Source organism: Mobula hypostoma, chromosome 26 (genome assembly GCF_963921235.1).
Source record: "Mobula hypostoma chromosome 26, sMobHyp1.1, whole genome shotgun sequence".
Taxonomy (NCBI): Eukaryota; Metazoa; Chordata; class Chondrichthyes; order Myliobatiformes; family Myliobatidae; genus Mobula; species Mobula hypostoma.
The window spans coordinates 30,790,258-30,804,104 of NC_086122.1; the positions used below are offsets into that span (position 1 = coordinate 30,790,258).

The following is a 13,847-nucleotide window of genomic DNA, read 5'->3' on the forward strand; positions in this document are numbered from 1 at the left end:
TAGAAGTCAGTGTCTTGGACCTCCAGAAGTGGTCCACAGCTGGGGTGATTGATAAGTTTGTGGCCTGAAGTAGAAGGGGATGAGGAGAAACTTCAAACTTTCTGCATTTTCACTCAAAGAGCTGGACTGCACGTGCATGTAACGAGAGCTGTATAACTCATCTCTTTCTACTTTAGGCCACAAACTTATCAATCACCCCTGCTGTGGACCACCTGGAGGTCCAAGACGCTCTGGATACATGCATGTGCAGTTCAACTCTTTGAGTGATAATGCAGAAAGTTTGAAGTTAGATACTCATCTCCTTCTACCTTAGGCCACGAACTTATCAATCACCCCTGCTGTGGACCACTTCTACAAAGAAGGGATCCGTATGCTCCACGACTGCTGGATTAAGTGTGTACATGTAGGAGGGGACTATGTTGAAAAATAAGTGTGCTAGGTTTTCTAAAATAGACTCCTTCTACCTTAGGCCACAAACTTATCAATCACCCCTCGTACAACTGAGCACTGAACCTCTGGTCAGGGGCTCCTCAACACCTGAAATCCTTGTGCCAAACATGGCAGCCAATTTTGCAGGTGGTCCTGAATCCTTAAGGGTGCCACAACAGCTATCTATACTCCGGAGAGTTAGAGCGTCAGAATTCCAGAAGCTGGCATGGTTGGATGCATATCGGAACGCTGTTGGGTTAGATCAGAGAGCAAAAAGGATTATCAGACGTCCCCAGTTCAAATGTGCCTGAACTGTTTCTAGGATCTTGGGTGGTTCAGTTAACTCATTGCCCATTGACCATGCATGATCTGTTTGGTCAGCTAATCATTAATCTAAATATGCCCTTCCATTTGAGGAGTTGCACCTTAAAGAGACCGTGCCACTTTAAGGTTGAGGTTCATAGCAGAGTTCGGTACTCATTTCCTTACATAAAAACAAGTTTCTTGCTTGTACTTGCAATTGGTTTCTAGGACTTTTAATTAGTTTCTTAGTTAGTCTATAAGTAAATTTTATGAAAATTATGAATACAAAATGAACAAAAGCTACCAATGTACATTTGAAGGAGGTATAGAAATCTGAAGACACACACTTAGCAATTCAGGAACAGCTTCTTCCCCTCAGCCATCCAATTTCTGAATGGACCTTAAACCCATGAACATTACCTCACTACTTTGTATATCTGTTTATTTTTGTAATGCTTACTTTAACCCAACTATTTAATAGACATATATGGTTGGCCGGCATCCACCTGTCTTGAAGGACAATGGGTGATGACAATCATCGTCACAAGCCTGGGTGGAAGGTTTGGAGATCCTGAGATGCCCAGTCGTCAAGATCCCCATCTCTGCCTCACCAGTGTAGTCCAGCGGAAAGCTTATGAAGCAATACGTTTGGCACCAGCTTGGCTGCAGGAGCTGCTGGAAGGATGTTCAATGACGTCCAGCTGCCTTGGGGGCTCCATTCCAGATTTGCTGTCTGGGTTTACTCCCGTAGCCTTGTCTCTCCTGAGGCTGTTCACAAGGCAGTGGGGCTATTTACCCATAGATGGGGATCTGGTTCACGAGCGCCAGGGCGTGTCCACGCACCGGTGGGCCTGTGTGTTCCATGTGCAGGGGCCAGACCTCCTCCCCCTCCTCTGTAGTTCAGCTCAAGTTCCAACGCAGTTCAATTTCCGTGTGTCACCAGCGAGGAGGTACTACGTGAGTCTTGCTGTTGGAGAGGCCGTGTACTGGTAGGGAGAGACTTCCACATTCAGCTCTCCTTTCCACAAGACTGCGAGCCGGCGGTGGAAGCTGAAAGTGAGAGCGACAAGCACTAACTACCCACTACCCTACCAGACTAGACGCGTCGCAACCACCATCTAGGCATATATATACTTAGCGTAACTCAGTTTTTTTCCCCTCTATATTTATCATGTAGTTCATTGTACCGCTGCCGTAAAGTTAACAAATTTCACGACATATACCGGTGACATTAAACCTGATTTGAAACAAATACAGAATCTAAAAACCCAAAGGTGGACTGAATATTGATCATAAAGGAATACTCCAGGCGATGATCTATCTTTGTCTTTCAGGAGCTTTGATGTTCACTTTATTTCTGTTTATTTATGCAAAGTGGGATTGCAAGGGAAAAACTCCACTGGGGTTGCTTAATGGAGCCATTTAATAAACTATGTACATCACGTTACTCTGATAAAGGAAAGTGTTGCAGCCCTGCAGAATTATTCTTAATATAAATTGTACAATTAATTTTATTTTTCCCCTCCCTGTGGCAAGATTATCCTACTTGGGTCACACTTAAGCATAGGTTTAACAAGTAACAATACAAAAATGCAGCATCTTGGCACATTAATAACATACTTTTTAGCAAATGCATTACTCTTACTGTTCATTTTAGTCTTCATTTTGAAGGAGGAATGAATTGCATGCTTATCTTTCAAGTTAAAATAAGCTGTTATTTAAGCGCTGTGCTCTAATGGTATATATTTTTCATTTTGAGTGAGTAATGAAGCAATGTAGACCTGCTCAAGATAATCGCTTACAACTCGGCATAATAACCAGGCAACAGTAGTATAGTAATTATAGGGAGGAAGCAGGGTTAGTGTCACCGCTGGAATTTTGATAAACACACTTGATCAAAGTAGATGAAAGCATTCTGTTACCAAGTCTAATCTTTCTTTTATTATTGTTATGACTGGCACTTGCAAAGGTTACAACAATATAAGCAGCCCTAGCTTAAAGGGCATGGCATCTGCTTTATCCTACACATCCCACACCCAGGCTGGAGAAGCAACTTCTCATATTCCATTAGGGTAGCCTCCAACCTGATGGCTGAACACTGGTTTCTCGAGCTTTCGGTAATTGTCCCCGTCTTCACCATTCCCCATTCCTGTTTCCCTCTCACCTTCTCTACTTACCTGCCCATCACCTCCCTCTTCCCTTTCTTCCACGGTATTCTACCCTCTCCTATCATATTCCTGCTTCTCCAGCCCTTTATATCCTTTATCTATCGACTTCCCTGCTCTTTACTTCATCCCTCCTCCTCGCCCGGTTTCACCTACCACCTACCACCTTGTATTTCCTCCACCCCGCCCCCACCTTCTCACTCTAACTTCTCATCTGTTTTTCCAGTCCTGATGAAGGGACTCGGCCTGAAACGTCCACTGCTTACTCTTTTCCACAGATGCTGCCTGGCCTGATGAGTTCCTTCAGTAATTTGTGGGTGTTCCTTTGGATTTCCAGCATCTACAGATTTTCTCAACTTTGTATGTACCAAGAAGCGCTGAATTAGAGGTGGCTGGAGCATCAACACAAAGATATCGCTTGTGAACAAGGAGTTGTAGACGCCAACATTGGAACTGGAACATATCCAACAAGTGGCTTCCTTTCATGTTCCATTCCCATTCAGTCTCAAAATAGAGGGATGTCCATTTAGAACAGAGGTAAGGAGGAAGTTCTTCAGCCAGAGGGTGGTGAATCCATGGAAGTCGTTGCCACAGACGGCTGTGGAGGCCAAGTCATTGAGTATATTTAAAGCAGAGGTTGGTAACTTCTTGGTTTGTCAGGGTGTCAAAGGTTACAGGGAGAAGATAAGAGAATAGGGTTGAGAGGGATAATAAATCAGCCATGATGAAATGGTGGAGGAGACTTGATGGGCCGAATTACCTAATTCTGTTCCTTTGTCTTATGATTTTATGTCAAACTAACAAGGTGAACAATACTAGGAAATTACCTGCTTCCACAAATTTTCATAACGTGTGATCATAAATGGATATTTATGCTTCTTTAACTATTTCCTGGAAAGTATTTGAATCATTACTCTCATTCATTTTATTATTCTGATTTATGAAAATATTCTTCTGGTTATTCTGAAAGAGAACATAATTTAAACACAAAATCTGATTGTGGTTTTTAATCAGTAAGAATATCTTACCACAGCAGAAACAAATTTTGTTAGCCAAGCAGATACAAACAAAATGTTAAACACCTTAAAAACTTTCCCGGCATACATGACAAATACGTTCTTCTCGGGCTTCCAGCCAGATACAGGTGTCGATTTTAACCGACGCTTCGACGACGAACTCTGCCAGATCTCTGAAGGTGGCAGCGTTTGCCATGGATACCTGTACCCAGCTGGCAGCCCGAGGAAAGTTTATTCGTTAAACATCTTTACCACAATTTGAAGTTGGAGAGTTCCCTAGTACCTCAACGGCTGGTGCTGCCAAATGTGCAATACTATTTATTTCTTTTATTTATTTATATAGAGATACAGTACAGTAACAAGCCCTTCAGCACAAAGACCTCAAGCTGTCCAACTACAACCATGTGACCTATTAACCTATTAAACTGTAGGGCTTTGGAATATGGGAGGAAACTGAAACACCTGGAGGGAATCCATGCGGTCACCAGGAGAACATACAAACTCCATACTGAGGGGGGCGCCACTGAACGCAGCTCGCTGGTGCTTTAATAGCATTATGCTAACCACTGCACAACCGTGCCACCTTATCTTAACAACTTGACAACATCTCATGTGTATAAAGATTGGCTACTAGCCTATGTAGCCACAACATTTTTCTTCAAATTCTTTTCTCACAAAGGGTCGAGATATCCACAGTGCTGTTATGAGACCACTGTTGGTAAAATATAAAAATTAAGCGATTTTTTTTGTACACAGTACTGTGCAAAAAGTCTTTGGGACATATATTGTAGCTAGTGTGCCTAAGACTCTTGCACAGTATTGTAGTAATTTTTTGCATTGCACTGTACAGCTAGAAGAAAAACACAAATTTCATGATCTATGTGAGTGAAGATAAACCTGATTCTGATATGGGTCTCTGTTGTGGACTGAGAGTGGGAAGGGGGCAGGGAGAGGGGAATCATGGTTGGGAAAAAAGGAAGAATCATACTGTAATGATCAATAAACCAATTGTTTGGAATCAAATGACCTTTTCTGGTGTCTCAGGACTGGGTGTGTCGACACCCACACCTCCCCACCCCAGCCCTCCTGCAGCATTCCAACCTCACCATTCCCAACAACCTTTGCTCCCGCCAGATTTACAAACTCACTCTCCACTCCACATTGCCAAATTCAGTACTGTGCAAAACGTGCCTAAGATTTTTGCACAGTACTGTATATAAGTGATGTAGTGTTGGGGCCAGTACTCTTGTAGACCTCTAATTGCCATTAAGTAGGCTGTTTTTTTTAATGTGAGCAATGCCTCTGGTGAAGGCCTACGCACAGTGACATTGGGGAAGGAGTCCTGGCAAAAGTGAAGGAACTGCTATCTAATTCCGAGGCAGGCTGGTGGGCAGTTTGGAGAAGACACTAAAGGTGGTTGTGGTGAGAGTCCTTAATAAGGATGGTTTGGACCCAAATGCTGGAGTATCTGAGGCTAGGATCAAGACACGGTATCAAACTAGATTGCAAGTTGAGCACAAAACAAAACGCTAGACGATATCTCTGGTTGGGTTTACGATTAACCACCGAGGCTCTGTTCAAGTGTTTTTTTAAATACTCTATTCTTGGCGCCCAAAAACATGATTTGCCAACTAGCAGGATGGTCCTGACTCTCTAAAGGGTCCATGCCAGCTATCCATATTCCAGATAGTTAGAGCGTCTAAACCCCAGAAACTGGTGCTGTTGCGCGCGTGTCGTAACCAGCCCCTCCACTATTTCTGACTCCTGACTGCTCAGGGAGACGACGATTGTAGTCATGGATGAAAGCTGGATCCAAGACGTCCCTTTCAGGAACCCAGCACCATTCCTCGGGTCCGAAACCTTCCCAGTCCAGGAGGAATTACCAAACTGCTGAATCCAAAATTCTTCTCACGGTTAAGACTTGTCCCCCATCGACCAACCTGAGTGGCAGCAGGACAGACGGCGGTGGGGCAAAAGGGATGGTGTTCACAGGCTTTGATTTGGAAATGTGGAAGTTGGATTAATCTTGAGGGTCTTGGGGAGCTGCAAAGTGTAGACCACCGGGTTTACTTTCCTGAGAATCTTGAAGAGTCCAATGAACTTGGTGCCAATTTCCTAGACTCCACTCAGAGAGTCAGATCCTGAGTCGACAGCCAGATCACTGCCCAGGCTGCAAAACTGGTCCTTGTCTTCCCTTGTGGTTAGCCTTTATTTCAGCCTTCCAGGTGGAAGCTAACAAAATCTCCCTTGCCCTAGTCCATCTCTCCTTGCAGAGCAGGACGAGATCTTCAGCTGCAGGAACCCCAACCTCTGCCTCCTGCTCAGTGAAATCATAGTCATAGTCATAGTCATACTTTATTGATCCCAGGGGAAATTGGTTTTCGTTACAGTTGCACCATAAATAATAAATAGTAATAAAACCATAAATAGTTAAATAGTAATATGTAAATTATGCCAGTAAATTATGAAATAAGTCCAGGACCAGCCTATTGTCTCAGGGTGTCTGACCCTCCAAGGGAGGAGTTGTAAAGTTTGATGGCCACAGGCAGGAATGACTTCCTATGACGCTCTGTGCTGCATCTCGGTGGAATGAGTCTCTGGCTGAATGTACTCCTGTGCCCAACCACTTCATTATGTAGTGGATGGGAGACATTGTCCAAGATGGCATGCAACTTGGACAGCATCCTCTTTTCAGACACCACCATCAGAGAGTCCAGTTCCATCCCCACCACATCACTGGCCTTACGAATGAGTTTGTTGATTCTGTTGGTGTCTGCTACCCTCAGCCTGCTGCCCCAGCACACAACAGCAAACATGATAGCACTGGCCACCACAGACTCATAGAACATCCTCAGCATCGTCCGGCAGATGTTAAAGGACCTCAGTCTCCTCAAGAAATAGAGATGGCTCTGACCCTTCTTGTAGACAGCCTCAGTGTTCTTTGACCAGTCCAGTTTATTGTCAATTCATAAACCCAGGTATTTGTAATCCTCCACCATGGCACACTGACCCCCTGGATGGAGCTCTCCTCAGGTCTACCACCAGCTCCTTAGTCTTTTTCACATTAAGCTACAGATAATTCTGCTCACACCATGTGACAAAGTTTCCTACCATAGCCCTGTACTCAACGTCATCTCCCTTGCTGATGCATCCAACTATGGCAGAGTTATCCGAAAACTTCTGAAGATGACAAGACTCTGTGCAGTAGTTGAAGAGTGGTGGAGAACACCCAAACTGATATTTGAAAGGTGATGTCCCATGCGCTGAATGCCGTAAAGTGTTGTGGGCGACCTCTGCCCACATCAAACAGTTGCTCCACTTGTTCGGTCCTTCAGAGGCCAAGCATCTTAGGGTTCATTCCAAATTCTTGGTTCACCCCCTCCATTTGGCCGTTGGACTGCAGGTGAAACCCAGAGGAAAGGCTCACTGTTGCTCCAATCAGCTTACAGAACACCCTCCAAAAATGTCATGTGAATTGCGGACTGCGATCTGACAGAATGCCCACCGGGAAACCGTGGATCCTGAAGACCTGGTGCAGGACACTTTCCGCCGTCTCCACCGCAGAAGGAAATCTGTCCAAGGCAATGAATTTACAGGCCTTCAAAAAATGATCCACAGTTACCATAACGGTCAGCTCCTTAGTGGAAAGAAGACCTGTGACAAGTTCCATGGAGAGGTGCACATCTTGCATGTCCGCACGTATTGGCAGGCAACTACCCTCACCATTGCAGGACACCAATATCTTCTCCTAATGAACTTGAGGGTCCTGGCAATCCCTGGGAGAGATGTCAATCTTGATGCACATCCCCATTGAAGAACCTGAGACTGGACGGGACTAGGAACGAACAGCTGTCCTGGAGGAATGTTCTGAGGAATCTACCCTTGTGCCTGGACCTTTTGAATAAGTGTGTTGATTCCCCCAATGAACTGATCCTATCACCTTGGCTTGGGCCAAATTGGTGGCAGGCTGCTCCTCTTGTTCTGGTTCATCAAACTGATGGGACAAGACATCTGGCTTCTGGTTCTTTGACCCTGGTCGACAGGTCAGGATGAAATTAAGCAGTTAAAGACAAGAGACCACCTATCCTGCCCAGAGTTCAGCCGTTTGGCCTTCAGAATATAAGCCAAGTTCTTGGGGTCTTTCCATACGATAAAAGGTTTGTGGACCCCTCGAGCCGGTGCCACCACTCCTCCAGAGCCAACTTGACCACAAGCAGCTCTCTATCCCCAATGTCATAATTCACCCTTGCTGGAGTAGTTGTCTGGAAAAGAACACTCATGGATGCAATTTACTGTCCGAAGGTGTCCTTTGAGACAACACTGCACCCACTCCGACAGCTGAGGCATCCACTTCCACGTTGAAGGGAAGGTCCAGGTTAGGTGCAACCAAAATGGGAGTTGTCATGAACCCCACTGATTGAGCTCTGCGAAAACAGCCTCTGCCTCAGTAGTACAAACAAAAGGGCCAGTGAATCTCTTGGTTAGTGCCATCAGCAGAGACGCCACTGAGCTGAAGTTTCTGATGAACTTTTGATAAAAGTTGGCAAATCCCAAGAATCATTGGACCTGTTTCACAATGGATGGTTGTGGCCAATATCTGACTGCCTGTGTCTTACTAGGGCCCATCGTGAGATTGCCATTAGAGATGATGAAACCCAGACATGAAATGGTGCTTACTTGAAATTCAGACTTCTCCAGCTTGACACAAAGTTCATGATCAAGGAGGCTTTAGGATAGCTTTGAAGTGAGTGATGTGCTCCTCCGTGGACTTCGAGAAAATTGGGATGTTGTCCAAGGAGATGAAAGCATACTTATGCAGAGCGTCCCAGAGCATGTCACTTAAAAAGGCCTGGAAAACTGCCAATGCATTCACAAAGCTGAAGGGTATGACTAGGTACTCACAGTGCCCTGTCAGTGTGTTGAACACTATCTTCCACTCCTCACCCTCCTTTATGCGAACCAGGTTGTATGTACTCCGCAAGTCCAGCTTCAAGAATACTGTTGCCCCTTGGAGAATCTTGAAAGCAGTGTCCATGAGTGGAAGGTGGTAAAGATTCTTGTCTGTTAGGCGGTTCAGCCCTTTATAATCAATGCATGGCCGCAGATTCCCATCCTTCTTCTGTATGATGAAGAAGCCAGCACTGGCTGGAGAGGTGGAGGGCTGAGTGAATGCCAGGGTAAGACACTCCTTTACATACTCCTCCATAATGCATCTCTCTGGGCCTGAGAGCACATATAATTGACCAGCAGAGGACACGTACCTGGCAGTAGGTCTGTTGCACAGTCGTAGGGTTGGTGCGATGGAAGGCTCGAAGCCTTTCCTTCTTCCAAATCATTGTAGATGGAAGGGATTTCTACTGGTTGGGGCAATTATCCCTGACAATCCTATGAGGACAACTCCTGAGACTCCTTAGGTAGTCGGGGGGGGGGGGGCGTGATTTGATAGACCCCAGTGTCTCCTCCATTGTTTCACAAGAGTCTTTTGTGAAAACAGAGGACAAATCACAGTCTAAATCCTCTTCTGTATCCTCAGACATTGGCAGTGAGGCACGACATGTGCTCCTAGGACTAGGCTCCAAGGGTTTCTGTTTTGGACCTGGCAACTGGAGTCTGTTTGGCTGAGCTGACAGAGTTCCAGACACTTGGGCACCTCCTTGACTTGTTCCTGAACTAGAGATTGAGTTCCAGCACACCCCTGACTTGACAGGGTCAGGACTCACACGGGACTGTGGGCTGGAGCCGTCTTGTCTGCTCTTGAAGGCAGGGCTGTGTTTCCTGAAGGCTCCAGGTTACCCTGAATGGAAGTCTGTCCCCTCGTCGGCCGCTGGACTCGGGAGAGTCTGGGGATTGGAACACCGAGCTGAAAACACACCTTCTTGCAGCGACTGGACCATAAAATGATCTTCCTTTCCTTTCATTTCACGGAAGGGTTATGCCGGTCAGCCAAGAGTGCCCAAGGATCAAGGGTATGTGAGGTGACTCAATAATATAGAAACTAATATCCTCCGTATGATCTACCCTCATCCGCAAGACCAATGTCTGCTGTCGGATCTGCCTGGAACCAAGTGGACGGCTGTCCGAGTCAGTTATGGGCATGGGCTGGCCCAACTCCTGCAGTGGGATGTTGAACCGATGGGTGGTCCCCAAGACCAGGAAATTTCCAGCCACCCCAGAGTCCAATAAAGCATTCACCCCTCATCAGTTCATACCCCAGGAGAACTCTGCCCTCAGCGTGACACCAAAATTCATGAGGCTGGGGGCAGTAGCTGCTACTGTCACAGTCCCCCAGACACCGGCCAGTATTAGTCAGTTCTCCTGATGGCTGCAGCTTTGGACACTCATCCTGCAGGTAACCTGCTTCCCCACCGTACTGGCAACAACCTCGACTCCAATGCTGGAACCTCTCATCAGCGGAGATCCTTATGCGGCTGATTTGCATGGGCTTGTCAGGGGTCTGAGCAGGAGACAGGCTGATCATGGTCCCAGAAGGGGTGGGGAGGGGGTGGAACTACAATGCATTGAGTCCAGATTTGGGATAGCCCTCTTCAACCTCTTGATGTAGCCCCGTTTACGCTCTGCCAGACGATTATCGAGGCGACTGAACTGATCGATCAGAACCTTCAAGACCTCTGCTGGCTCTCCCTCCCAACGTGAGGGCAACCCTTCTGCTCCTCTCAGACTCCATGGCGGTATAGAGTTGCCAAGGCCTCCCTGTTTTGGCCACTCTCTTGGACCAAGGACCACAGCTCAATAGCAGAGCAATCGACCGTCTCTCCCAAGCAACTCTGTCTTCCTCCTGACCCTGAACACCACTGCACCCAGGGATGCATATGGAGTCCACTCCCTTACAATCCAATCCTTTCTCCAATGACTGTACCCTGTCTGTGCCACCAACTCCATCACTAAATTTGCAGACAACACCACAGTGATTGGATTAATTACAAATAACAATGGAACAGTAATTCAGAGAGCAGGCGCAGAACCTGTCTGAATGGTGCATAACCATAAACTTTCACTCAATGTCAAAAAAACTTACAATTGCTTTCTAGGACTTCTAATTCATTTCTTAGTTAGTCTATAAATAAATTTTCTGTAAAATTATGAATACAAAAGGAAGAAAAGCTACCAATATACATTTGAAGGAGGTACAACAGCGATTCAGGAATGGCATCTTCCCCTCTGCCATCCGGTTTCTGAATGGTCATTGAACCATTGAACACTACCTCATTACCTTTTTATTTCTATTTTTGCACTACGGATTTAATTTAACTCTATATATATAAAACAAGGGCTTGTGGACTGCCAGCGATAGGGGGCAATCACTCAGGTAGCTGCAGTAACTATTTTCTCCCTTATCTTTTAATTTTAAAATATTGTCAAGAAAATGGCAATCATCTAGAAAGTCTGTACCAATGAAGGCAAAATTTATATTTCCATGTTACTATTTGTATTTCCTTTTTATTAGTATTAGGGAATACTATTACATTCTCTACCAAAGGAGGTGTAAGACGCTCCTTCCCTCCACTAGCCTGTAGGTCACCCTTGGACAAGGTGCAACATTTGCTTCGCTCTCACGACCAGGGTCACATGAAGCATTGAGAGCAGGTGGTGGATGGTTGTATGAGCAGCTGGTGCATATCACAAGCCCTGTTTATGTGACCACTGACGCCAGGCAGGAAATCTCTGGAGGGTATTGATAATGGCTGGGGTCACCACTCTTGTGAAAACACTGTCCAGAAGAAGGCAATGGCAAACCACTTTTGTAGAAAAATTTGCCGAGAACAATCATGGTCATGGAAAGACCATGATTGCACACATCATATGACAAAGCACATAACGTAAGAACGATTCCCTAATACTATGAACTGTATAAAATGAAGATTAATGAAGCTGATGGTTAATTTTCTTATTAGGGAATGTCTGTAATCGGATTAGGTTAGAGTAAAGTGGTAGAAGGTTTTGAGGGGATTTGAGGAAGAAATGTTTAACCCAGTGGCTGGATAAAATCTGGAATGAGTTATCTTAGTGGGTGGTGGTGCTGGCAGGTTAACAAGAGTGAATATTTGAAAGTCCATCACATAGAAACTGTGAGATGGATGCTGAGGAAAAGGGTTAGGAATGAAGGAAACTTGAAGGCCTGCAGAGGCACAGTGGGGCAAAAGGCCTAATCCTATGCTGTATGACTCCATGGCCTTGGTTTGAAATTAACATCGCAGCAAATAACACACAACCTCCACCATGGGGGTTTGTTTTCAATTTTGTGAAATTGTGTAGCTTATGGTACATAAAAAGGTAAATATTGTCGCAAACACGGATCTACGTGTCCAGGCAGGCGAGCTGCGGAACAGGTTTGGCAAGCACGCTCGTGAGTGTGAACTTTCCAGCTCACTACTGTTTCATTGTGGTGGTATTTAGCTCCCTTCTTTCCGTTCTAGTCTGACGAGACTTGACCAAAAGCACAGCAACCTTTACACTCCCTGCTTACCTTCATGCTTGTCTGGGGAAGAGAAGAAGACGACCGTTTCAATCGACACTATAAAGGAATGGTATTCATTTAGTATTTAGTTCTTGCTCCCAGCTGCAGTACTGACATTGAACTTCCAGCCTGAGAGTTTTAGTCAACAGCCCTGTTGGCCTAACATTTATTGTTTTTCTTTTCCTTTAAATTCTGCAACAGCTCCCATTAAAGTCAGTGAACTATTGGCCCACTACAGTATCTCTCTCTCCATACTAGGGCCATATCTGCACGTTTTGACAAATATAAATCTTCATTCCAAATATTATGTGGCATAAAGATATTGTTTAAATATACTGTCAATTGTGGCTCAATTAGCAGAGCTCTCATCTCCAATTCAAACAGTTCAAAGATTCAAAGTATGTATGCAGTATATAACCTTAAGATTCGTCTTCGCCACAGGCAGCCAACGAAACAAAGAAAAACCGTAGAACCCAGAGAAAGAAAAACATCAAACACAACCCCTACACGTGAAGAAAAAAAAGAAATTGCGCAAATGGCAACAAATTGAAGAGCGAAAACCACAGAATAGAAAACATAAAATCAAAAGAGTCCAATCACAAACATCAGTAAATCTGCAGATGCTGGAAATCTTGTGACTGTTGATCAAAAGGGTCCAAGCGCATTTCAGTACAGTCAGCCCAGCGATCGTTATCTGCCGGGTTGCCCTGATTCAAAACTCACCCAAAATAACAACAAAAGAAGAAGTGACCAGAAATCAGAAACCAGAAACACATGAGTTTCTGTTTGGAGATGTCACAAAGGTCAAGGCTGACATGAAGTGTTGTATCAAAAAAGTACATTAGAGTTGCCCTGTGTGAGAGGAGACATTAAACCTTTCACTTTCGTGTGGTGTAATGTTTCTTTTGTTCTATTTTGATATCATCTCAGTACATGCGACAATAATAAGCCAATACCAATACCATTTTGAATCCATTACTTCCAAGGCCATGTCCATAATTAGCTCTTATTCATTGCTATTTGTTGCAGCTGTTTCATGCACGTTATCAACGGTATATCTTACATTACTGAGGTACAAGGCAAACAGAATCATGTGGCCCCATAATAATCACCTAAAAGATGCAAAGCTATAGATTTGGGTGCTTGAGTTTGCCTCCAAGAAAAGCGCATCAGTGCACAACCTCCAAAAGCAAGAAATTCTCAAACTTTTCACATGCCTCTATGTTTACAATTTTAAAGTATTGGTAACAAGATTTTCTGGGACTTCATGAGGTCATATAAACTGTAATACTGAAGGCAAGCCTTTTTTTTAAAAACACAATTATTATTTCAAGTCCAAATTCAGTTCATTGTCACTCAACTATACCGCCAAACGAAACCACGTTCCTCCGGACCATGGTGCACAACGCAGATGTGGCATGTCTGTTCATAACTCACACACGTGAGACACAAATTAAT

At 44.8% G+C, this 13,847-nt stretch overlaps 1 long non-coding RNA gene across 1 annotated transcript; it reads left to right on the plus strand.

Moving 5' to 3' along the window:
• Nucleotides 1-2,782: 2,782 nt before the first annotated feature.
• LOC134338235 (uncharacterized) lies at nucleotides 2,783-13,235 on the plus strand. The gene is made up of 3 exons (XR_010016176.1): nucleotides 2,783-2,849; nucleotides 3,176-3,434; nucleotides 12,831-13,235. It is a non-coding gene; the product is annotated as an uncharacterized LOC134338235 (long non-coding RNA).
• Nucleotides 13,236-13,847: the final 612 nt, after the last annotated feature.